Consider the following 25,764-nt stretch of genomic DNA (forward strand, 5'->3'; position numbering starts at 1 on the left):
TAAAACTGAAAATTAATCTTAAAACGCCTTGTAAACGTCCGGAGATTTTAAATTGTGGGTTATAAATAAAGGTGGCATTATTACCTTGATTCCTGAAAGTAGTGCAAAAGCACCGAACAGAATTTAATATGGGCAGTTAGTGGCCTCAACTGACGCTCCGGTACGCGCCGAGAGAAAAAGCACATGCATTATTAGAAAAAAGAAAATGTGATATGCTGGATTTCTAGCACATAGGTACTTTTAAATATATATATTTTTTGAAGAACTCTAACCTTACTACCGAAATTAAAAATGTCGTTTTTTTCCATATTTTTCCAATATTTCATATTTTTATGTATTTGTTCGATACATACTTGTGTCTCTATTTGTGTGTATTGTATTGAGATTAGAAGAATGGAAATCGCTTAGGCCGTTGTCCTTGCCTTTCAGTAATGATTTAGTGAGAGTGCATAAAAATCATAAAGTTAAGAACCCCCCTGTCTGCGCATTAGGGCCCACTGTAATCACTTACAATATGCTTGAAGTTTTGGGCGGGTACTTCAGTTAAGCTCACACTGCTGATATTTGTGTTACCTGACGGCTACAGGTCCCAGCCTTAATATAGCAGCTATGTCGAATTTGAGCGCTACGATGTTTGGAAGCCCGGTCGGATATTTAGGAGGGCAGGGGGGATTAATGCACTTGTTGCCGAGATCAGCCTGCCTGTTGTAAAGTACAGGCTCCGTCTCGGTAATATAGCCCAACAGGTAATGATCGCATTACAGGTGGGTAGTAGGGAAAGATCGGTGTAGCAGCCTGAAAGAAAGATCAATTGTAAACTAGTATCTTGGTAGGGCTGGCTCAGCCATTTGTATTTATTGGGTTGGTGAGTTTTATATTGTTGGTAGTTAGTTATTAAAAACATTTGAATTTAAAGCAGCGAGAGGCGAGTCTGATGTCCTTACCCAATATATACATGGCTAAGTGCAGTGCTTAATAGCAGTGAAACAGTTGAGGTTTATAGCGCTACGAAGCTGCTCTCCTGTGACGCAAGCAAGGGCTGGGTTAAAGCCTTCACAGTACAAAGCGCCTTTGTGAAGGGGTAAAGAAGAGGTGCTGGCCGGGAACAACCCCACGAAGCAGCACAGGGTTCTTTGGTCCGAGGCAGAGGGTGAGGACCACAACAGTGCCAGCCCCCGCTGCCGGGGTACCCATGACGCTCCACGGCAGCCGGCCCGGCTGGGTGGCTCGCCTCATTATACAGTAACCTGTTGCTCTGGCTCCAGCCCCGCCCCCGGCTCTCCGCTCTGCCTTTTCTCCCCCAGGAGCCTCTCCAGCGCACCAGTGCCGAGGACTGCTTTGCACCTGTTGTCACTCCCTCTCTGTGACAGAAGGGCCAGGGTGCCTGCCGCGGCTCAGGGCATCGCATCGTCCGCCAGGAGGAGGTGTCCTGACCCCCCAGACTTCCGAGCGGCTTCCAGTATTTGTGGCACTTATTTCTGAGGCATTTCGAGCTCACCTCTTCTCCCGAGCTCACCGCGGAGGCTCGACCGGGTACGGCGTCCTGGAGGTTAGGCCGGCATGACCGCGGAGTTTTAAGCAGAAAGGACATCTAAAGCAGGAGAGCGAGCCGGCCGGGCCAGAAGACGCTTTGCTGAACCGGTAAGTACACTGATGCGCCTTTTCCAAAGCTGGTGGTAATACGGGGGTAGGGTGACCTCGCGGCGCCCCAGTTCATACTGTTTGACAGCAGCGAAATGTGTGCGCGAAATCGAGGAAATGTGCCTCTCTCCATCGAAAGAGCACCGAGGTGCCAGGCAGAGAAAAAGAGAAAGACGGACAAGGGAAGGAAAGAAGGGAGTCGACAGCTTCTGTGTTGTTTGTGAAAATTAAAAGTGTGGGGGCGGGGTTAAAGAGAGCGAATTATGTGTGACGATTTGTTTAATAGAGAGACAGAGAAAGGAGACACATTTTAGGCTACTGGGGTCAGAGGAAGCCAAATAACAACAAAAGGGAAACACACGTCAAGAAAGCAAGAGATAAAGTGTGATCGTGGAAGCCAATAGGAAATGAGAACGACAGCGAAGCGAAAGACAGCGAACAGTTGTCATAAAACATTAGCGACAGTAAAGTGCATGGAAAGGATACAGTAAATCACTGTGCATAGAGGGCGGGTGAATGAACACTTTGTGTGCTTTGATTGAACATTGACCCTGCTGTCTGCAAAATGTCAGTTTTCACCTGGCTGTCCAGTGAGTGAAAGGCTTGGCTCTAAGCGAGGTGGCAGATTATTGGCAGGGGAAACTTCTCGGCATGGAGAAAAAACGTTAACGCCTTCATGATGTAAATGCTTGTATAATGCGTGTTTACCGTACATGTTGGACGCTTTGGGGCCGTCTCCCACCGGTTTCCAGAGTACACAGGCCTAGCCAGTGGCCGGTTATTGGCTGCAAGCGAGGTGTGTTGTCTCTAAGCCCTAAGTGCGGCTGCCGATCCATCGTGGGTTCTCGGGCCCAGTCCGTGCTTCCAAACCCATCCACTGGCCTCTGTGATTTGGGTTTTATATCAAAACTCCGTATCCCCAGCTACCTTAGATGTCATCGGATTTGTCAAAGGCTTTAGGCGCCACGCGTTATAGCGCGTTTTGCCAAATTTGCTGTGCACTCCTGGCTTTACACCTTTATTCAGGCAGTCGATTTGGCATCCCACTGTGCGAGTGACAATAGTCTTGACTTTTTAGCCTCCAACTTACTTGTCGGTATTTAGCCCCTTAGCGTCAAATAAAGCAAATAGTCACAGCCACCATCTTTTGGAGGCTTTCACCAAGCAGCCTTCGGTTTTTAACGTTAAGTTGGCCTCCAAAAATGACCTTAGTGCAGTCTATTCCAATGACACAGGACATAAGAGACAGTTCCGCAGAGATGCATCTTCATAACTTTGAGAAGCTGAAATCATGCATTTTGCATGCAGGATTTGCAGACCCTTAACAGGAGCGTGGGAAATGACTCCATAAATCGCAGACGCAAAACAAACCAAACAGGATTGACTGAAATGTCCCACATGACCATGACATGGGGCATTTTGACAGCTACCAAATGGCTCGGAAGTAGGGGCGGCCAACTCTAAATAAATCCAAGAATTCCCCCAAGTGAAGAAGTGAAAGACTTTATTCTTACAAATGTAGTCGACATAGACGTGTTACGTGCTCAGGAGAGCGAAGGTAACCTAGTATTTTATATTTTTGGTGCATTTGTTTTAACTTATCCCACTCTACGTTGCAGTACGGCATAAAAGGTAAAGAAGCCACAAGTACACCATTATTTGCAATTAGCGCAGAAATTAACCGAAATCGCCTCTAAGCGCTTGGTCGACAGTGGAGGTTAGATGACACTGGAGGTGCAATTGTTCATTGTAGTCAGGAATGAGGTGAGGGTGTTGGGGCAAGCCGGGAGAACAGGTAATACAGTTTTAATGCAGTCTTGCGAACCGAGGGCGTGCATGGAAACTGTCTGCGTTTACTCTGGCAACAACTCGAGAGCTGCTCTGAAATAATCGTGACACCCAAGGGAGTGGTTCACGCTTACTTCGTGATGGAATTTATTCGTTCAAGTCGAGCTCAGTTTGTCTTTTGTCAATTTTCATGTAAATTTTTTTCTTCACGATTGCCTTTTACACATACCTATAACTGTTTTCCTATATCGTACACGCGGCAACTCTCCAGTGGGCACCCATCGACATCACTGGTTTACTGCACACATATATAAACTTTTCTCCTGGGTGACTGTTGGAAATGGCCCTTTTTACAGGGCTATCCCCAAACCTTTTGCCCCTGACGACCTGTTTTTTTTTACTATGTGCTGCATTTCTTTTTTGCTGGCTTTAAGACTCTGGGCACTCTATCAATGCTGACCAGTGCTGAAGCGCAAGTGCTCCCTGTATACATTGTGTTGCTGATTGGTTTATCTATGATTGGAATATCTGATTCACCAGTAAGTCCCTAGTAAAGTGCACCCGGTGTGCCCAGGGCCTGTAGATCAAATGCTACTAGTGGGCTGGCAGCACTGATCGTGCCACCCACATGTGTAGCCCTGTAAATATGTCTCAGACGTGCCACTGTAGTGTCTGTGTGTGCAGTTTTAAATTGCTATTTCGACCTGGCAAGTGCATCCAGTTGCCAGGCTCAAATCTTCCCTATTTCTACATGTAAGTTACCCCTAAGGTAGGCCCAAGGCAGCCCCATGGCAGGGTACAGGGTATTTAAAAGTGAATATATGTAATGGTGTGTTTTGCATGTCCTGATAGTGAAACACTTCTAATTTCGTTTTTCACTATTGTAAGGCCTGTCTCTCCCATAGGGTAACACGGGTGTTGTCTTGAAATATCTTTTAAATATAATTTCCCATTGGGAGCAGTTAGAGATTTGGAGTTTGGGGTCTCTGAACTCAGAACTTAATAATACATATTTTGGTGAAATTGTTTTTTGAGCTGTGACTTTGAAAATGCCACTTTTAGAAAGTGCCAATTTTCTTACTTAACCATCCTGTGCCTCTGCCTGTCTGCTGAATACACATCTGTGTCAGAATGACAGTTTGGCTGTTTGTGCATTTACTCTAGACAATCACACAAAGGGAGCTGAGGTGTGCCCTCCAGATCCTGATGGCCCATCACAAGGCTGATGGGTCTTCCTGAGCTAGAGTGATAGGAGGAGCTGACACTTGCACTTGAATAGGACTGTGCCTGTCCTCCTACCAAGAAGTCTCCAAACACCCTGGAGTGTGTCTAGGGCCAGGGCAAGAAAAGGCAGGGTCTTGTGCACTCCAAATACTTCTTTTTGAATGGGTGTAAGTACTGGACCTCTGACTTCACAAACGTAGAACACTTCTGGACTGAGGACATTCTGCCTGGAAGAAGAGCTGGATGCTGTGGGTGGGACTGCCACGCTGCCTGTTGCTTTGTTGTTGCAGCCTGCTGCTTCTGTCCTGTGAGTAAAAGGACTGGACTTTGCTTTCTATATCCTGCTTTCCAAGCTTCTCCAAGGCTTGAAATGAACTTGCCTCCTGCTACGAAGTCTCTGGGACATCAAAGACTTTATCTGCCAGTGCCTGGGCAGTTCTGCCGAAACTCTGACTTGGCAAGTTGTGCCAACTCCATTCCCGGGACCCTTGAAAGTGTAAGCTGGTGACCTGAAGGAGAAAATCCTTGCACTGATGTGCTGCAGCAGAATAATCAATGCAGTGCCTGTCCGGCAGCTGGAGAATCGACCCAACAGGTGTCTTGTCACTGCAGAATCAACGCAGCGCATGTTTCACTGCGACTCCATCAACACAGCGGGTCTGGATTGTTCACGCATCGTTCTCGGGGTCCCGCAGTAAGGATCCGAGGCAGCATGTCCGAAATTCAAGGCATCACCTTTCCTTTGAGGAAAGAATCAACACATCACCTCCCCTGCCAGTAAGGAACCAACACATTGCCTCTCCTGTGAGGAAAGAATTGGCGCATCACCTCCTCTACGCAGTAAGGAACTGACTCATCGCTTTGCTTTTTGGCACCCCAGCTGCTGTGCGGCCTGCATCATCTTTGTTTTTGACGCATCCCAGGTACTTTGTGCTAAAAAGATACAACCCTTTATTCCTATGGATTAACACTCATTGAAACCTTTAAAAAGTGATATCTTGTGTATGTTTGATTTTTATAATTTTGGTCTTTTTTTATTCAGATAAATATTGGCTATTTTTCTAAACTGATGCGGAGTCCTTTTGTAGTGTTTTCACTATAGTACTGTGTGTGTGTACAAATACTTTACACATTGCCTCTGAGATCAGCCTGACTGCTCATGCCAAGCTACAAAGGGGGTGAGCGGGGGTTATCTTAGATGTGTGGCTCCCTTACCCTGAATGGAGTGAGGCTCCCTACTTGGACAGGGTTCAAACCACTTACAACTAGAGACCCCATTTCTAATAGTGACCAATCCAAATGTAATGCAACCTGCTCGCAATTTGTTCACAGCTGATGAGTTGTTTGGGAGCCTGTGTGAGGTGAGGCACTGGCCTAAAGCCAAAGGCCAGACGGTGGTTCTTCACTCCACCGCAAAATCCGCCCATCCATTCCCAAGAGATTCAGTTTTTGGTTATCTCAGTCGAGAGGCCCTGGATATGAATGGGAATTGTGTCTGAACTGTCTGCTCACCGCAGCTTGCAGGTCATTTGCCCTCTGGTTGACATTATGCATAAAAGTGCACAACCTTTGATTCCATTGCTGAGCCAACCATTCCCAAACGCCTAGAGACAGTTAATGTTGGGGGTCTGTGCTGTGCAAGAAAACCGACCCTGCAAGCAGGAATTATGAGTGATGTAAGAAAGGGCAGACGTAGTCGGCGTTGCCATGTTGAAATGGGCAGATAGGAAAGCACTGATTGTCTGTGCTTAGTGCAACAAAAGAACAGGCAAAACCGCACGAACCAGCACATGGCAAGATGCACATAGTGTGGACGGGAGTCAGGCAGAAGGTATTTGGTGGCGGAAGTATTGCAGTTTCGAGGCGCTTCATTCCACAGCTCGGACCCTGGAAGTGAAATGGTCCTCTTGAGTCCCTTGCTTGAAATGGAGTCTACTGGCTAAGCTCTTCATCCCGCCTTCTCTTCTGTCTGAGCATGAAATGCTTGTCAGTTCGCTTTAGCATACATACCCTGGAATAAGGGCCTTGGTGTTAAAATCCATTGTCCTGTCCACTTTGCTCAAGCAGGGAGACCCTGACTGTATTCTCTGATCATAAATCCAACAATACCTTTCTAACCGCAACCCCATGATTTCCTCCTTGTAGCCCACTCCCACCTTCTAGCATGGTCGTATTACCTCACAGGGGGCTTCAAAACAAGAATGTCATGGCCCTTTCACCCACCCACAGGAAACTGCCTCCTTGAGTTCCTTAAAAAAACTTTCGAACATTGCCTCATTTAACTCTCCAGCTCCATTACACCCCAATATCAATCAATCAGACATGCCAGAGTGTATTATGGTTACTCTGTTTGATGCTCATGAATTTTAACATAGTTTATTGAATGCATTGATTGGCTTGACCAATCAGAGGATTAAGACTGCTGGGATGAACTACTGACCTTCTCACTCAAAATATATACTTTGATTGTATCAAGGAACATCGAAGACAAAATATCGACAGAATTTTGTTGCAAGAATATCGACGTCCGAAATATTGAAGAGGTAAGGGCATAGAGGGGGATAAGGATTTGCAATTCTTAACTCCACATATACATACCATAAACATACATATATCACCAAGATATGTATATGTGGAGTTACATACAGAAAATCAGTGCAAACATACCTGTCTATATTTTGTTCCTTGGTACTCTTGTCACGATGTTCTGTCCCATCGATATTCTGTCCCGTTGATATTCTGCTCCATTTACATTCTGCTTTCGATATTCACTACCCACATCCATTATTTTTAAATGAATGGATTTACTTTTCCATTTGTCGATGGTTTACAGTCCTAAATCACTGTTACTGACTCTATTTGTTATCAGTTGAAACAGCTAAACCCATACACAAAGAGAAATCTGTGCGTACATTTTTATTTAAGCAGAGGTTTGCAAGCAAATGTACCTTTTTGTTATTTTACACCTTCAAGGACTGGATAGAGGGCTTTCCGAGGTGTGGTCTTCCGATATTCTTTTAAAATAAACACATGGCTCATGAACATTCATGATTTATTCATTTTTGGAAAGGGGGTGAATCATCCATGCTTGTGCAATTTAAATGCCAGTAATTTAAATCTGAATATCAGGATCACCAGGTCCAGGGACTTCTCGTTATACCTCCGGCTCGAGATTAGATTGAGTGAAAGCAGACTGGTCACAGTAATGCCATGAAGAACAATTGCAGCCACGAGTGTATTTCATACTTCCGGTGCACATCCACTGAATTTGAAGTGGTATATCCTCTACGAGCAACTACTGCAGGGCAAGCGCAATTGTTCGGTGGTCACGACTTTAGAATAGTTTGGAGGGAGGTCTTGGCTATTTGAAACACATTTTAATAATTCCTTTTATCAGGATGAGAGGACATCAGGACAATCCCCTGTGCAGCTTAAATATCATGCTTCTGTCTCTCTGAAAATCATAATTTCTTTATTGCTCTCTCCACTGATCTGGAACAGATTGTAAAGAAACACTGTTTGGTGTTAAGTTTAGGTCTAATATTCACGAATGTTGCTGAAAAAATGGCAATATTGGGACTGTGATAACACCTAACACCATTGGCCAGAACACCAAAAGTAAGACATAGTGAATGCTGAGGAAACCATATTCTACACGTGCAGGCAATACAACATCTGTCAATGTGGTAAGCCTGAAATGTGATTCTACAGGGTTAGTGAAACATTACACAAGCTCTTTCTTGGGGCCTGTAGTTCGTGTACTTAATTGCAGCTACTGTCTACTCTCCATACGCCACATAACCAGAAAACTAAAGAAAGTAAACCAAGAACTTACTTGGACAACCCCTAACACAAATGCAACCGATAACTCAGCATTTTGAAACTCAGCATATGAATGATCCAAAATATCTTATCTTTTGTGATGCACAACTAATCAAACTGCGTAGACACACAGATATTCAGGAAAAAACCTTGAGATTGATGGAACTGAAGTTAATCGTAAATTTGTGCTCTGCATTTGGTGTGAATCTAGGAGAGGAGTACATTTATTCTTGGCACAATATTCTTGCTTTGCCAAATGCTACCCTCCTTAAGATCAACATGGGATGATTTTCGCTATAGCACCATCATCTCTATGGCCCATATTCGAGGGAAAGTGTTGCAGTGCAGCTCATCAAGTCACTTTGCTGCGCCGTGTCACCGGGATAGAGTAGGAATGAGGCGTATTTAAGGCATACATTGCATTCCTGCCCTTTCCCCCTGCACTGGCACACAATGGACTGCCTAGCGCCAACGCAGGCACCCTTGCATACTAGCGCTGTTGCATGCAGGATTGTTTTGGTGCAAGAAGGGATACCTTCCTGCACAAAAACAATCCTTAGTGGCATATTCCTCTATCTATGTGTGCCCCATTCTGCAGCACACATAGAAAGCGGAAGTAATATTTCTCCTCGTTACTCTTCATGTGGGGAGGCGTATCTTTCTGGCACATTCCCAAGTTTAACAGGTTTGGTAAATCTGGAAATGCTTGAAAAACCATGGGAGTTGCATGGAACCACCCAGCGGACACCCATGGAACACCTCCCTGGCGCAGAGTATGGCAATGCGTTGATTTGCGCTGCATCCCATTACTCCATATTTTTAGAGCCACTCAAAGCCATGAAAAGTGACTTTGCATCGCTTCAAAAATATGACTTAGAGGCATGTACCACAATGTGTGGAGCAACCATGACGGAAACCTCTCATAAATATACTTCTATGGGCCTTATTCAGAAAGACAAGCTTACACTTTTGGTTTAATTTTACTATTTTTCGCTATTCACAAACTAAAAGTGTAGTTTTACGTGTAGTATTTTTACGACTGCAGAGACTGCCCTATGTTTTAATATGCAGAGTTTTTCACATCTGTAAAGATACTACACATAAAACTTCACTTGTAGTTTTTGAATGGCAAAAAAATAGTAAACTTTCCCCAAAAGTGTAAGTTTCCCTTCTGTGAATATTAAGGCCCTAAGAATCCACCTACTATTTTTACATTTGTGATTTAAGCTATTTGTAGCACATGGGGTTGTAAGTATGAGATTTGGTACTATTGAACAATCAGTCTAGGCCCATGAGCATTTATTACCCTTTTTGTTAATAAGAAAACTGTGGAAGAATGTGCTTTTATCCTGCTACCCCTTGTACATTTTACGTGCCCGTGTCTGCCATGGAACATGAGTGGTGGTCACCCCACCATTCAAAAGGAGGGACAGCAGCCATTGTGAACCGGGGGTCTCCTTGTAGATGGGCCACAAGACTCCTCCTGTGTAACACTCTAAATTGGACGGGGAAACTGCAAGCTGGCAGGAGGTGGGAGCACCATTGATTTACGCCAGTAATCCAGCTCAAACTCTAAATGAGGCCCTTAGGCTGGATTGAAAAGTTTGCTCTTATAGGACTTCTTGGCTTGTCCTAAGTAGTCTGGCTAAGTAGTGTTTGTATCACTCATGGTAGGCCGTGTGTAGGTTGAACCAGCCCAAGTGTAAAACAATTGATCATCAGACACCAACTAAAGCTCAATGTCCAGGTAGCATTATCAGAATTTATAACACGTTATTAGTACTTGTAAATAAATGTAAAATAAAAACAGAGGAGGCCAGTGAAACATGTAAGTCTCTAGCCTTAACCGTTCAAAGGTTGTCCGCGAAAATAGGAGATGCCTCTCAGGCAAACAACCATAGAAGGGAAGTACACTCAACATCAAGGCATGTGGTGTATCACATTTGCTTTAGGCGCTGACTAGTCATGAAAGGCACATCCAGGAACCACTGCAGAGGCATGCACATCAGTACTGAAACTCTTAATAGTTCTGCCTCAAGAGGGCAGTATAGAATTAGACTGTGTGGGAGCTAGGCAGGGATTCAGCTCCAAACTGCCCAAGAGAAAGATCATAAAAGTTTAAGTGTTCAGTCAGTCAGTATATAAAGCCCGATGCATGGACTTTTCTTGCAGGTTGAGCTTTAGAACAGGCTCAGACTTGGGCAGAATAGTGATTCCAGCCCAGGGCCACTGGAATTATGTGATTGTGCAGCTGAAGTGTTTTTCGCATAATTAGGGATTTGCCACATTTGCCACATAATCCATCATCTCCTAAATAATCTGCAGATTCTAACAAAAAAATGTTTCTAGCTCAAACACTTCAAACGTTACTCAAAATGCAGCGATTGATGTTGCCCCACAGTAGAAGGTCCTTTGCAAAGGTTGATTGGTCCCCTTTCTGTTGATTATTGCTATGTTTGGGTCTTAAACTGGTACTAACGAGGTGCAACTTTTGCCAAATCATTGTTAACAAGTGTAAAAATGACAAAATAATGAATGAATCCTGTTAGAAAACATGCATCATTATGCGACATAATTTTCCTATTCTAGCTGTATAATTAAAACAAAATTGAGGGGCTTCAGGGCCTGGTTCAGGGCGCAATCATGTCAACAGTGCCAACTTTGAAATGCACGTCCCATATTACAGATACACAGACACCTTTCAAAAGGCACATTTATTATGGTCATGTTTTACACCAAACAAGAGGTGGAGAAAAAGATGACCCACCTCTTGAAGGGTGCATGAATTTTACATGAAGTGTCAGCCAATTTAGCCACCGGAGTATAGCCAAAAGGGTTGTACCCCTTAAGACATACAAATCATCAAAACCCAACCCCCAGCTTCTGCGGAGGCTTTGAAATACAATAACAAAAGCCCCTTGTGTTGAAATGGAGACTTGTTTGGGAATCCACATCTCCAAGCAGGGTCCTACGGTTCTGCTGTGGGGTGAGTGGAACTGGTATCTTGCTCTCCCTTTTGTTTCTGAGCCATTGGCATCTGTTGAACTTCAAGGTTGACATAAAAAATGCCTTTGTGGGAGAGATGCGACTTTCAGCTGTAGTCTTTAATTTGTGCAGCTCAGGTACCTCATCTGGCAGGAAGAATCTGAAAATGTAACGCGGCTTTTAGGTTTTTACACTAACCCAGAGTGAGCCAATAAGTAAGAAATGACCCTTTGTTAGTGCTTTCAAGGAGTGCAGATTCTCTCTTACAAACTCGTATCCTTAAAGGCACCCACGTTTCAGAAGCCTTCTGATGGGGAACTTGTTAAACTGGACCTGTCTTTAAGACAATCACCTAAAGAATGACTTCCGAAGGACAGTCATGCTTTCAAAAGAACATGTCTGTGTATGAATCAAAGGAGGAAAAATACATACCTTTCAGAGGCTAGGAATTAAGGAAGGGCGAATATATTTTACGAAAATATATATATTTTCTAATTCAGGTTTCAAGTTTATTTATTGCATATTTGATAAACTATCATAATGCACAGCACAATATAACAATGAATACAATAACATACATATAAGTAAATGCAAAATTAAACAGCAACCAACGATACTAGACGACACAGATGTAATCAATTGCCTTGGGTACATATAAATCCGATCAATTGTGCCCTTGTTCCGGCGTTGCAAGACAGGAAAGCCACCTAAAAAATCTCTCACTCAAGTGCAACCCTGGTTAGTATTGCCTTGGGGCGATAAGAGGTAGGCAGATGCTAGTGTTCCTACAAAATAAACATCTATTAAAAATACATTATATGCATTAAAATAAATTTCTTAGTGTGCAATCAAACCAGAATAGATATTTAACAAATGAGACAGGCACTCAGCTGTCGACCCCGAAATGCAGCAGTTCGTCTTTAACAGCATAAGGCTCCAGGCCTCCCTCAATCTTAGTAGGGAAGGTGGTATCGTAAACAATGGGTCTGGACTTTCTAGGTGCTTTGTAGAGGCAGTGGAATAAGTAGGTATTAGTATGCATATGCCCTAGTTTAGTTCCAAGGGAGGAGCATATGTTTTGTTTGAAACTATGAAGCATAATATATTTTGTAATCTTGAGTTTGAAATAATATAAAGAAATGTCATATTCTATATTTAGCCTGTCATCCATCCTTTTAAACCCAGCATCTCTTGGCGCTCTGCGTTGCCTAGTGGTGACGCGAGTGCTGAGGCAGAGGACAGGTTTTTCTGATGAAAGCTGGATGCCTGAAACGGGTTCTTCAGGAATACATATTGTCAATTGTTCTCAAAGATGTTTGTCCAGAAAGAGTAACTATAATGTTAGCATTGTTGTCTAAGACCACGACACGTGACAGGAACGTTGACTTCAGGGGTTGACCTTAGGGGCGGCCTATGGCGTAGGAGCAACACCCCACTTTAGTGTGAAGTCAGGGCTCAACATCCGTAGTACACTGGAACTATGTTTTAATGTAAAGTCAGGGCCCAACGTCCATAGTACACTGGAACTATGCTTTAATGTAAAGTCATGGGCCAGACACTGGTAGCGCGCCGGAACTATGCTTTAATGTAAAGTCAGAGCGCAGACACTGGTAGCATGCTAGAAACATTATTTAATGTAAAGTCAGGGTCCAGACATTGGTAGCACGCTGGAACTATGCTTTAATGTAAAGTCATGGGCCAGACACTGGTAGCGCGCTGGAACTATGCTTTAATGTAAAGTCATGGGCCAGACACTGGTAGCGCGCCGGAACTATGCTTTAATGTAAAGTCATGGCCCGGACACTGGTAGCGTGCTGGAACTATGCTTTAATGTAAAGTCATGGCCCAGACACTGGTAGCATGCTAGAAACATTCTTTAATGTAAAGTCAGGGTCCAGACACTGGCAGCGTACTAGAACTATACTTTATTGTAAAGTCAGGACCCAGAGACTGACAGCGTGCTGGAACGTAATATAAAGTCATGGCCCAGACACTGGTAGCATACAAAAAAAACATTCTTTAATGTAAATTCAGGGTCCAGACACTGGCAGCGCGCTGGATCTTTGCTTTCATGTAAAGTCAGGGCCCAGACACTGGTAGCGCGCTGGAACTATGCTTTAATGTAAAGTCATGGCCCAGACACTGGTAGCGCACTGGAACGATGATTTAATGTAAAGTCATAGCCCAGATACTAGTAGCACGCTAGAAACATTATTTAATGTAAAGTCAGGGTCCAGACATTGGTAGCACGCTGGAAATATGCTTTAATGTAAAGTCATGGGCCAGACACTGGTAGCGCGCTGGAACTATGCTTTAATGTAAAGTCAGGGTCCAGACACTGGTGGCAGCGCGCTGGATCTATGCTTTCATGGAAAGTCAGGGCCCAGACACTGGTAGCGCGTGGAACTATGCCTTAAAGTAAAGTCAGGGCCCAGACACTGGTAGCGCACTGGAACTATGCCTTAATGTAAAGTCAGGGCCCAGACACTGGTAGCGTGCTGGAACGATGATTTAATGTAAAGTCAGAGTCCATACACTGGTAGCACGCTGGAACTATGATTTAATGTAAAGTCAGGGTCCAGACACTGGTAGCACGCTGGAACTATGCTTTAATGTAAAGTCATAACCCAGACACTGGTAGAGCACTGGAACTATGCCTTAATGTAAAGTCAGGGCCCAGACACTGGTAGCGCGTGGAACTATGCCTAAATGTAAAGTCATAGTCCAGACATTGGTAGTGCGCTGGAACTATGCCTTAATGTAAAGTCAGGGCCCAGACACTGGTAGCGTGCTGGAACTATGATTTAATGTAAAGTCAGGGTCCAGACACTGGTAGCACGCTGGAACTATGCTTTAATGTAAAGTCATAACCCAGACACTGGTAGAGCACTGGAACTATGCCTTAATGTAAAGTCAGGGCCCAGACACTGGCAGTGTACTGGAACTACGCCTTAATGAAAATTCAGGGCCCAGACACTTGTAGGGTACTAAAAACATTCTTTAATCTAAAGTCATGGCCCACACACTGTCAGCCCGCTGACAATATGCTTTAATGTAAAAAAAAAAAAAAAAAAAAACACGGTCCACGTTCTACAACGAGTAGTAGAAAGGGCGAGGCAAAATATCTTAAAAATATGGTGAATTTACAGTCTTGGTTCTTCGACGAACATTAAGGATGCCCTTCAGACCCGACCACCTCACCACAAACAGGTGCAGTCGTCTCTCCTTCATATACCTGTCCCATTGCTGCGCGTGCCACAAAGAAGCTTACATGTGAATAATTTATTGTCCTACTATCTGGAGCTAAAAAGAACAATACGTATATCGTATTGCATTGTGTTAAATGTTTTTGTTAATGCAGCGCTCTCCATACCCCTTGCCAGACGGAAGGGCTTTTCTGGTATAAGGGGCCAGCACAGTACTGCCCATAGTTACATTTAACTCAGCAGCGAGTATAGAGCTCGTGCTTCTCTTCACATAGACACCTTGTGCCAGAGACATGACGTGGGGAGATGAGACTACAGCGCAGGTGGCCACATACATCTGAGAACACACACACTGACGCGGGCAGCTCCAACTCACTGTTGAACTGAGCAGGGGATAGGCCGCCCTTTGACCCGGCTGTGTTCAGTGGTTGAATTTACAGGAGATAGGCCGCCCTTTGACCTGTTTGCACTGATTTGCGCTTTTCCTGTTCCTCCTAAAGCACCCTCCTAATCCAGAGCGCACCTGATGGGAGAAATGGGACAGTATCCTCCTGGCTTTAATAAAATCAGTGGATTTAAATGGGAGCATAATTATTTATTCCCTAGTGTTTTCTAAAATGATGATGTTGCCATTTGGCCTATTTGGAGCGCTTTGAAACTCTAGGGAAAGAGAAGAAAAGGGTTAGAAGTGAAGATGAGGAAGGTAGAAAGTAAAGACCAGGGCAAAGGCAAAGATTACGAGTAAGAAGGATAAAAGTGGGGTAGAAGTAAAGATGTCACAGTGGAGACCTAGAAGTAAGCATTTCTTTCTGTGTTTTCGGTTTTTGTGTAGTGCCTGCATGTCACTCCTTGCCTCTTTAAGGTGCTTAACCACAAAGTATTGTTGCAGAAGAATATGTCAGTAGAATTCTCAATATGCAGCTATTAGAATGCTCTCAGCATAAGAGAGATATAAAAATGGCTTACTCCCAGGCATGTGCATCACTACGCTCAAAAGCGCTCCCTAATGTCATAGGTACCCAGATTGTGACATCAACCAAAACAGACCTATAGTCCCAGTCATTTGAAGCGATAGCTGTCTGTTGTCAGAGACGTTTTTGTCTACAATACAATAAATAGTGTGCTTTGTGTCAATCCCTTGCTCGTGGTTGGATGGCCTTATTGTCTAGCTCAATTATTTGTTCTTATTCAGTGTCTTTCCACCCTATTCTTTCATCTGTCCAACTCCAATTGCTTAATTTTGATTGACTTTTTAGTCACTCTAATGTGCTTGCTTCTTATTCGATAGGTCACCTTCCTCTTCCTGTGGCTGTCCCTTTTGTGGACCATTGCCTCTTTATGGTCCTTTTGATTGGCGGATTTGTATCCTTCCACTGCTCACATTTAGGAAACTACTTTTTTATTTTTCATCTGCACTCCTTGGAAATGCATGTGTTTTCTGGCTGTCTCTCTCATGAGCTACGTCTGCCTTTGAATTAGCCCCCAAATGCTATGTTGCGCCCCACCCCTCCCAGCTGGTCTGTAAAAACACAGCAACAGGGATTTTCTTGCTAGAGTCTGGCTAAAGAGAACACTTTAATGGTTGTTTTTTGTTTTTTTCTTCTCTACTCCACATAAATGCACCATCTTTGGCACCAAAAGATTTTTATGGAGCTGGGGGAAGGGTAATCTGCTTCTCTTACTCAGCTGGTGTTTGAGACAGAAGGTGTACTTAGCATGACACTTCTCCTGAACGCCCATAAATCTGCTCCCTGGGCTTGTGCAGACAGGGCCGGCTTTAGGGGTGTGTGACTGGTGATGACCTGGAGGAGGGGCGTTAACCTGGGGGGGGGGAGGGTGCTATGTTGAACAATGAGTTTCGATTCCTTGTGCGTCCAGCTCAGAGGCAGCAATAAAAATGTGAAGATAATGCTTGTGGTTAATGTTCCTGCTCGGTCGAGAGAGAGAGACTTGCCATACAGTAGTGCAGAGGGTTAATATGCCTGCTGCAAAGAACAGGTCTGTATTTTATTTGGATAGCTGAGTGGATTAGTAAGGCCAGCCTTTACCTGCACTTTAAAACAAATGAAATATTTGTGAGAGTGGATATGGAGAGATGAAGGGCACGTTTGCAGTGTGGTAGTGAGAAAATCTGAGGAGGAAGTCATTGGGGTGGTGCTAAAAAAGATTGTTGCACTGGGCGCCGCTGGCCTAAATACTGTGTCTTTAGGAAAGAAAATCCAATGACTAAATGGTTGAATTGTTTTAAAGTAAATTAGGCCTTGGCAAGTGTTTCCCTTTACATTCTGACACTTCCTTATACTTTTGAAATTATGTTCAAATGTCCTGATTGAAAAATATATCCATGGCTTTTTTAAGATGTAACTAATTAAATTTAATGTACAGTGTGACACATCATAGGATATGTTTCCTTTTCCTCCAGGATCCTGAAATGTTTTTTTTTAACTTTTTTTTAAATCAAAAACTATACAACAAACATCGGTGAAGCAAACTGCTCAGCACCTGCATTATACAGATGAGACATATTGGCTTTGCCAATGCACTTTTAAGATTGGCTTGAAAGCACAGGTGTCAGTAACACCTATTGTTGCCAGTTCTTTAAAACATAAACAGTGGACTTTGGCTCCTCCCAGAGGGGTATTACTCTCTCTTGAAATGCTGGCTATTTGGCTGTTTGGAGTATCATTCTGCCTCCTAGGAAGTGCTTACATTGCATGCATGAAGGAATATTTTACATCTCGAAGGCACACAGATTCATTATATATTACTTTCTTTATCTCAGAGATGCTTTTTAGTCAAAACTCAATTTTTTGTTTCATTTTCTCATTGCAGAAGGTTTTATTAAATGGTCATTCAACCCCAAAAATGCAAGTACTCATAGTGGGTTGCATTTTTCTTTTATAACTTCTTTGCAGCAAATTTCTTCTTTTTTTGCTCTGCCCCTTGTCCTCTTATTCTCTCTACTATCGCCTACCCAAGTTTCTTTTTTGCCTTAGTATCCCTGCCCATTCCTGACCGTTTTTATAACTATTTTTTTCAGGCGTAACATTGACCCCCCACACACTCTAGTTTATGCTTTCAAATCTTTCCATTGCAAGATTCCATGTGTTGCACGCTTCAGGAGTCACCAGTAGCCATTCTGTTGTTTTACTTTTCCATATTACAATCTCTGATGGTCATTTTAGAACAGTAAAAATAACAAAATAAAAACCCAGAACCGCCAATGCAATAGGGGCAACATCAACTTAGTGTTGCGGCCGGAATTGTGTCCCTCTTCTAGTGCCATAGGAGGGTTTCAGACAGGGACTGACATTACAACTGGGAGAAGGATAGTGGGTTTCTCTTATTTATGAGGGCACATCGTGGGACGGGACCCCTCTGTGGACTGTGTGTCTTCCCCACCCAGCTGATGGTGAAGGTTTTCTACTTGTCTGGCCATCTCACAATGAGGAGCTACAGGGTGATCCCATAGCTTAAAGGGACTTTAAGTGGCTGCATGTGGTGGCTCTCTGGGGCTTCTTCAGGCCACAGGGAGTCACTATACAGCGGGGTCGTCAGGTGAACGTAAGGTGCGCCTTAATCCTCCATTGGGCATTTGGAGACCAAGACAACGGAGGGACTTCTGCTTGCATAAAACTTTAATAAATGTTGGAAAGGTTTACAACTCTGTACATTTAACACACTTTGAATGAATAACAATGCTTATTGTGTAATCATCTCAATGTGTAGCAAAGCTATGCACAGAACATAACACCTGATAGTGAAAATACTTTCTGGGAGCCAGTCGCTCAACCCTTCTCTACCTTTCCCACAAATTTAGTGCATTATTGTGGTCCGCGGCTGGGGCTGTTGCCACTGGTGGGAAGTGCACCATGCCCCTGTTCTGTGCCCTGTGCCTGGTGAGGCTCCTGCCGCCCGCTCCCCAGTACTTAACTGCACCTGAACTGGGGCCTACTCGAGCCTGCGCAGTCTGTTCACAAGGGCGCCCTGCACAGCTGTGTGGACGGAAGCGAGTGTTTGTCATCAGCAGCCCTTTGTCCCCTGGACAGTGGACTCCCAGGGCCTGCCGGGAGTGGTGGAGAGAGTAGGTGAGCACAAGAGAGATAACAAGTGGTCTCGGGAAAGCAAGGACCATACGGAGAGGTGGGGAGGGAGCAGGACGCATACAAGCAAACGAGGAGGGCAGAAGTGCTGTTCTGATCAATATGGCTGACAGACAAGAGCCTCACTCTCTCTTTCCAATGAACACTCTTGTACCATAAAACACACAAAACATTGCAGCAAATACAGATTTTTGATGTATAGCTCCTAGAGGAAGAAAAATAGATGGAGACTTGAGTGTTACACAAATGATGTATCTTCATCAGATTCGAGAGTCCTGTTCTTTGTGAATAAAAGCACTTTAATGAACAGATAAGTTCACACCATTGACTAACATTTATGTAACCATAACGTTTTGAATGTTTTAGGGTCTGATTCCTAAGTGAATTAAACAACCTGTTCGAGAGATGAGTGCAACCTGCAGGCCAGAGGTTTGAATTCTGGCGGGCTCACATAACAATTTATGGTTCTACAGATCTGGGAAAAAAATGACTTAAAATTCTTTAACGTCTCAGGACTTTGGCAACATATCAGCGCAGAAGTGAAGCAGTGGTGCGAGAGGTGGAATTTAGTGGTAGGTGGGTAAAAATGTTACTCAGGTGTTGCTGCTTGCAACTTCTGTGAACTGTTTTGTAACTTCGGCGTTTTACCTAGCCTGACTAATATTTTTCTAAGTTAATACACCATTAGTCTTTGCTAGGTTCAGACCATGGTTGTTTGTTATCTGTCTTTAGGTCTTGGTTATTAGCAGGCTACAGCTTCAAAGATACAATAATAAGGTATTTCTGTAGCATGTCCCTTCGCTGCTCTCACCTTCTGATATCAGTAACCCTTCCGACCTGCTCACTAATAGTGCATCCAAAGAAAAGGGGAGTAGTAAATTACTTTTAAAGTCTAATCATAGGCTCATCTTTTGAAACAATGAGCACCATATTGACAATCAATGATAAATATCCATTTGTTATTCATTTACATAAATATGAAAAACATCACAACATGAGTAATTTAGAAGTTATAGCTACTCCAACTGCTCTGTTGCATAAGTATCAGCAATTAATTATTCGAGAATACTCGTCACATTTTACATATTTAACATTTGTGGTCTTATTACGATCTCGGCGGATGGAATACTCCTTCACAAACATGATGGATAGTCCGTCCTCCGAATTACGATTTCCATATGATATAATGGAATTGTAATACGGCGGACGGGATATCTGTCACATTTGGGGCAGAGTAACCCTGTCCTCCAAGATCATAATCAGACCCCCCTTCTAGTGAGTCACAAACTCTCCCTTTTTCTAATTTGAAACAAATGCTTTAGAGCTTCAAATCAGATTATGTGCAGGGAGTAACTCATTATCTTTTTGCAAACGAGCCGAGCCAGAGACAACACGTGTTTCATGGCACCCTGCTGCTTAGTCAGGGCTCTTATGAATAGATTTGGGTGAATGTTGAATATGGCTCTAGTTTGGCTCAAGTTCAAAAACTTAATGAGTTACTCTTTGCATAGAATCTGAGTTCAAGCTCAAATGGAATTGTTTCAGATTGGAAAAAAGGAGAGTTTTCTTGTGGCTAGAAATTAGGGGCCTGATTTAGAGTTGGCAGGCAGGTTACTATGTCACAAGTTTGCTGAATATCCCATTCACACTATTGTGATTTCTATAGGCTATAATGGAATTGTGATATGGTGGACAGGATATCTGTCATGTTTGTGATGGAGTAACCCCCTCCTCCAAATTCTAAATCAGGCCCCAAGTGTTGAATATGTAAAGCTGCACCTTCCAGGTTTCACTTTTCATGAGAGATTGTTTAAGGTGATGGTCCATTATTGAGGCCAAAAGTCGTTTGACATCACTTCCTCTAAATCATTTGGATCCACGGATTATAAAATGTTACTTCTGATACTCACAGGATTTTGGTGAAGTGATGCTACTGATTCAAGACAAACTAGGGGCTGCTAAAATCATTATTTAGACCACTATCTGTAAATAAACAAATCCTACAAGCACTGTGGGCAGGGTGTGCCAGACCATCTTGAAGGGTGTCTACTGAGCACCCTGCAGTAAAGTATCATTCACTTTCATTGGAGAGTGCTTAAGTCGGGGTCTGCTTTGACGTATGTCATCAATCAACATTTTCTAACAGACCATTAAGGGACCTACATGTTTCTGCTTTAGGGGCTGGCAGTTTGGTAAATTCCTTAACAAAATGAGCATTTAACGTGATGATAAATGTCTTTGCTGGGTACAGGACAGGTACTATATCGATCAAGATTTTTCCTTCAACAAGAGAGAACTACAAAAATTCAGGTTTTAATGTCCATGTCGGAAAGTTGGCCACATACCATGGTCAGGATTGCAGTTATGACTCTGACTACACCCCCACAGGTGCATCACCAATATGCAGTAGAAGGAAAATTGCGAAAATAGCTGGCACAAAATCTGTCACTTGATGTCTTTATCAGGTCCTTGAACGTTTGCTGCAATATAACCCTACCAGGTGTCAACGTGGAGTGAAATGTGTTCATTGAGCAAGCAAATTTTACGGGTTGTGCCACGATGCAGTTTAAAAAACACACACAGAGTGCGGCTGTGCTGCTGTACTCTGGTCCTGCCAGAGTGTAGCAGAAGCGGCAAGCTGATGGAATCTCTCCTTACTCTAGTTGTAGCATCTGATGGGGTGGGCTGTGTACCCTGGGGGTTGAAGGGTTGGCATTCTACCGGTCCCAGCCAACTTTATTGCATGTTGCGCTTAAAATCAGCTGGAACCTTCTTGGCTTCCTACATTTTGTCCCACAGATTCTGAAACTCAACCTCATAGCAGGTCACTTTTGGACACACTGTACATTCATTCAAACCTGTTATGCTTGCATGCACAGTTCAAAGGTTGCCAGTAGACATCAGCACTATGGCAATATAAAAAGTGGCAATTGGTACAGTAGATTTGGAGGTAGTTTTAATCATGTTCCTGAAATATAGGATTGGTTGAATTCTTTGCAGTCTTGTAAGGTCACTATGGAATGGACAGAGTATAGGGGTGAAAGGCTACTATGCTCTTGCATTGGTGCTCGACCCCTTATTTCACTATAGCAGGAAGCTTTTTATTTTTACTTAGTGGAACTTGTGTGTTGATTATGTAAAACTGAAGTCGCCCATCTCCTTCTCAGGGAATACCAAACGTGATCAAGCTCTGTCCTGCAGTAGCTAATCAAAACCTAGGGCCATATGTACGAACACATTTTCTCATTGACACAGAATGGGAAAAATCCTTTGCTACATCTGGCCCTTAATGACTACTTTCCTTAATGCCTGCTTAGCCCCAAAGACCATAAACGATGCCTGGGCGAAAGACAAGTGATTGAGAAACAAATCCAGAATCCTAAGAGGACTTTGACGATGGTCAAAACAACTACAGATAAGTCAACCCTGAAGATAGATTCTACCTGGTGGGGTTGCTTACCTCTGTATCTAGAAAAGAGCCACAAACTTTCTGCTAGGTGAGTTAAGATTCTGTGACACAGACCCACAGGTCCTTCTTGAACAGTGGCTTGAATTCTGTTCCCCCCATTGATGAGTTGTGAGAGTGCCCAATGATACCTAGCAGGTCCTGGATTTGTGAGCCAAGAGACGCCTAGAACCTTCCTTTGGTGTTCCAAGATTCTTTGAGTCTAGATGTGTGTCACAAAGGGAGCCTCAACCTTGTACGGGCCCATAAAAGCATTTTTCAACTTCGAGGGTTGGTTCTTATGACAGCAGTCTTTGGTATTTACTGTAGGCCTTACAATGTCAAGTCCACCTTCCATGACCTCCAGATGTATGGGCATCAAAATATTTCAACTTTCACTGCTCATTTTCAGATAAGGACCAAGGCGATCTCATCCCTGGGTGCGTCAGAATATCTTAGCCAGCACCAAGCAATATTTAATTTACCGACACCTAAGTACTGCCCCATAGTTCAAAATCATATCCCTTAGCACTGGGAGCGGATGTAGGGCACAACTGGAACTTTGATTCACTAAATTAGTCAATTTGAAAAATTCATTCTCCCATACAAAATTACTGTGTTTAGAATCGGAAACCACACTGTTTTCCCAGTGCAGGAATTTTAACCCAGTGGGGTACCTTGACCTAAAAAAGAGACGCCTAGGCGACTGTGGTAGAATGGACAGGTGACATTTGCCAACCTTTACCCTTCTTGTCCTAGGGCAATTAGTAGATCAATGAACAAGGCACGTGGTAGTCCTGCTTTATGTGTAAACCTTGTACCATCAAACCGTATGGTTCACAAACTGTAAACATAAGTGGTAAAGACTGTCCATGGTTGCTGTACTTGGGGGCTCAGGCTGCGCATCACTGGCGAAGCGCAAAATGACAGAAATGCTAGGGGTTGTTTAGTGTTTCTTAAAGGGTGGAGCTGTTCAGGGATTACTACTCCTTTTGAAACGAGGTTGGGCTCATTTGTAGTAACAAGTTCACAGCAGAGTGCAAAAATAAAGATTCATTGAAGTTCAGAGGGTGTGCTTCCTGTAGCATACAAATGAAAGTTCCAAGAGTTCTCTGGTCACAACTACTGTGCCTAAGTTATCGATTGAAGCAAAATGCTGGGAAGCTTAAATTATTCTCATCTACTGGTAACCAGTGCTTAATTTGTGCTTGTTGTTTCCGGTGCTGAGCACCGGCACTTATTTTTGAGGGCCGGCGCTTACTTTTCTGCCTCAAGAATTTGCTGCGAGCAAAAGACACATATGGGGAGGACGGAGGACGGGAAAAACGAAAAATCATCACAAAGGACGAAAGTAGAAAGCTGCAAGAGTGAGCTGAATGGCAGGGAGTAGCTTTATATGGATTGAAGAGGCCCGAGGTGGCTTCAGGATTACGCTGACTCAGTATTCCGTGTTAACACATTTAATTGAAGCAGCCGTGTGTTTAAGAGGAGCGCTTTGGGCACCGGCACCTCTTTATTTACAAATTAAGCACTGCTGGTAACTACTCTAGACTTGATTGCAGTCCGCCGTTTTTGCGCACTGTGCCTCTGCAGGCCACTGTAAGCAAATCAACCCTGCTCTATCTCCAACGGGAGAAGTCTAGCCCAAACCCAGGCCCCATCCCTTCTCAAAAGGCATGTAGGCAACTCCAGACTGTTAGCCTTGTTCTCCCATATGTGCAGACGGAATGTAGAAGTTATGTATGCATGTGTTGCTTTCAATGGTTAATCGAAGACCTTCAGCTCAGATAAAGGGCCATGAATCTGTCTTTGAAGCATTCCACACTCTGCTGGCACAGCCCAGGCCCAGCAAGAGGAGTCCACACCAACAGCCAAAGTGGCATGCAAAGCAGACCCACCCCTGCCCCCAAGCACCTGCTCTGGGTAAGCAGGGGGCTGCCCACTGCAGACAATACCTCCGTAGCAATACTAAGAAACAGAAAAGTTTCACCCCAAAGTACCAGATCTGCATATTCACCTTTCAGGCAGGTTGTCCACAAAACCATTCTGTGGCGAATCTCGGTAGCTCCAGCTGGCCTCAGCCGGCCCCACTTTGTCCAGATACGCCAACTTCAGCCTGTTGACATTTGATTCTAAAATGGAGGGAAGAACAGTAAGATAAAGTTATGCACATATGTTGCTCTTTAAAAAAAATGGCAGCGAGGGTGAGATCCATACTTTCCAGAATCATCCACGATAAGAAGAACGTGACCACTAAAGCCCATTTGACGGTGATAAGTAACATGGAACGAAAATGGAGTGCACACAGTCACATGCATCTACTGACCCTTCCAGACTCTGCTGGTTATCAAGGCACGCGCCCCGGAAAAGCTCTCCACTAACATCACACTTGTATGGCTTCTCGTCCAGGATGATAATTTCAGGGGTGAGCATTTCATACGTTTCTTTTTAACACTGTTTATTATGTGGCACTGATTGTACAGAGAACATTTGGCAAGGTGCCACATGAAGTGAATGCCGAAGTATTAGTGGTGGGCTAGTTTCTACCTGATCCTACCTTTTGCATGTTATCTAGAGTCCAGTAATTGATCAATGGGTCGATTTCACCTTATTCCAGTTGAGGTAGTAGCATAAAACATTGAAGTAGATGGAAGAACATCTATTGATAAGTACTGATCTGTTCGAGGTTGCAGCAGATTGTAGTAAATATCCCGAGCCAAGTTTAATACATCCCTGGTAAGCCCAGGCCATGTAAGCGCAGCTCTAACGAGGAAACGTTATTCAGAATACAGGTACATGGGCACCGTACCTTGTCCCAGTTCTGTGAGAGTACAATAATTCATTGCGATGAGAACATCCTACATAGTAGAAATCCAGCGGAAAAGCAGGTCAGCCTGCTCATATTCACCCTGGGAAAGCAGCTACCTGAGAAGCCCTTGTGTTTGCAGCATCGATGCAGCTAGCAGAGAGGCAGCACGGCTTTGGTGCTTTTATACACATGCCAAGGCCTGCAGCAAAATGTGTCCTCCATTTTGAATGTAGCTACCAGACAAAGACTCAATTCTAAGATTTGGAGTCACAGAGAAGCATGAATCAGTATGAGCGATGTGCACAATATGCCATCAGGGACATGCTCTCATTAGGGGTGGACTTGACCCCTCACTGACTAAGAATGCCTAGTCAGGTTTCTATAACATCCACATTGTGTATTGTGTATTTATATTCACAGAGAAAAAGGTTAAAGTGACATTATAGTTAGGTATTGAAATTAAATAAGAATTAGCATTTAAAAATATGAAAATCCACTGAAATTCATTAACTTAAACCTGCATCCTGTCACACATTGCTTATGACCTCACATATATAACGTCACTCATGACATGCTAATGACAAAATTTATGACATAATTCATGATACTGCTATTCAGATTACTCTGTGAAACCTTAATCAGTGTGAAAAAGAAAGTTCCTAGTAAAGGGCCTTTAATCATGTACAGCAGTGGTTCCTAACCTTTTGCCTTCTGTGGACCCCCACTTTACCATTACTGGAA

The 25,764-nt window shown here is 43.6% G+C and overlaps 1 protein-coding gene across 2 annotated transcripts in view; it reads left to right on the forward strand.

Annotated features, from left to right (window-relative positions):
- The first annotated feature begins 1,197 nt into the window (after window positions 1-1,197).
- Window positions 1,198-25,764, forward strand: part of EPS8L2 (EPS8 signaling adaptor L2) — a 323,428-nt gene continuing 298,861 nt past the window's right edge. Inside the window, exon 1 of one of the 2 annotated variants that reach the window (XM_069223096.1) lies at window positions 1,198-1,641. The gene's annotated coding sequence lies outside the window, so the exon portion shown is untranslated. The remainder of the gene's footprint in view (window positions 1,642-25,764) is intronic. The other variant, XM_069223097.1, reaches the window with a different exon arrangement.

This window comes from Pleurodeles waltl, chromosome 3_1 (genome assembly GCF_031143425.1).
Source record: "Pleurodeles waltl isolate 20211129_DDA chromosome 3_1, aPleWal1.hap1.20221129, whole genome shotgun sequence".
In the NCBI taxonomy this organism is placed as follows: domain Eukaryota; kingdom Metazoa; phylum Chordata; class Amphibia; order Caudata; family Salamandridae; genus Pleurodeles; species Pleurodeles waltl.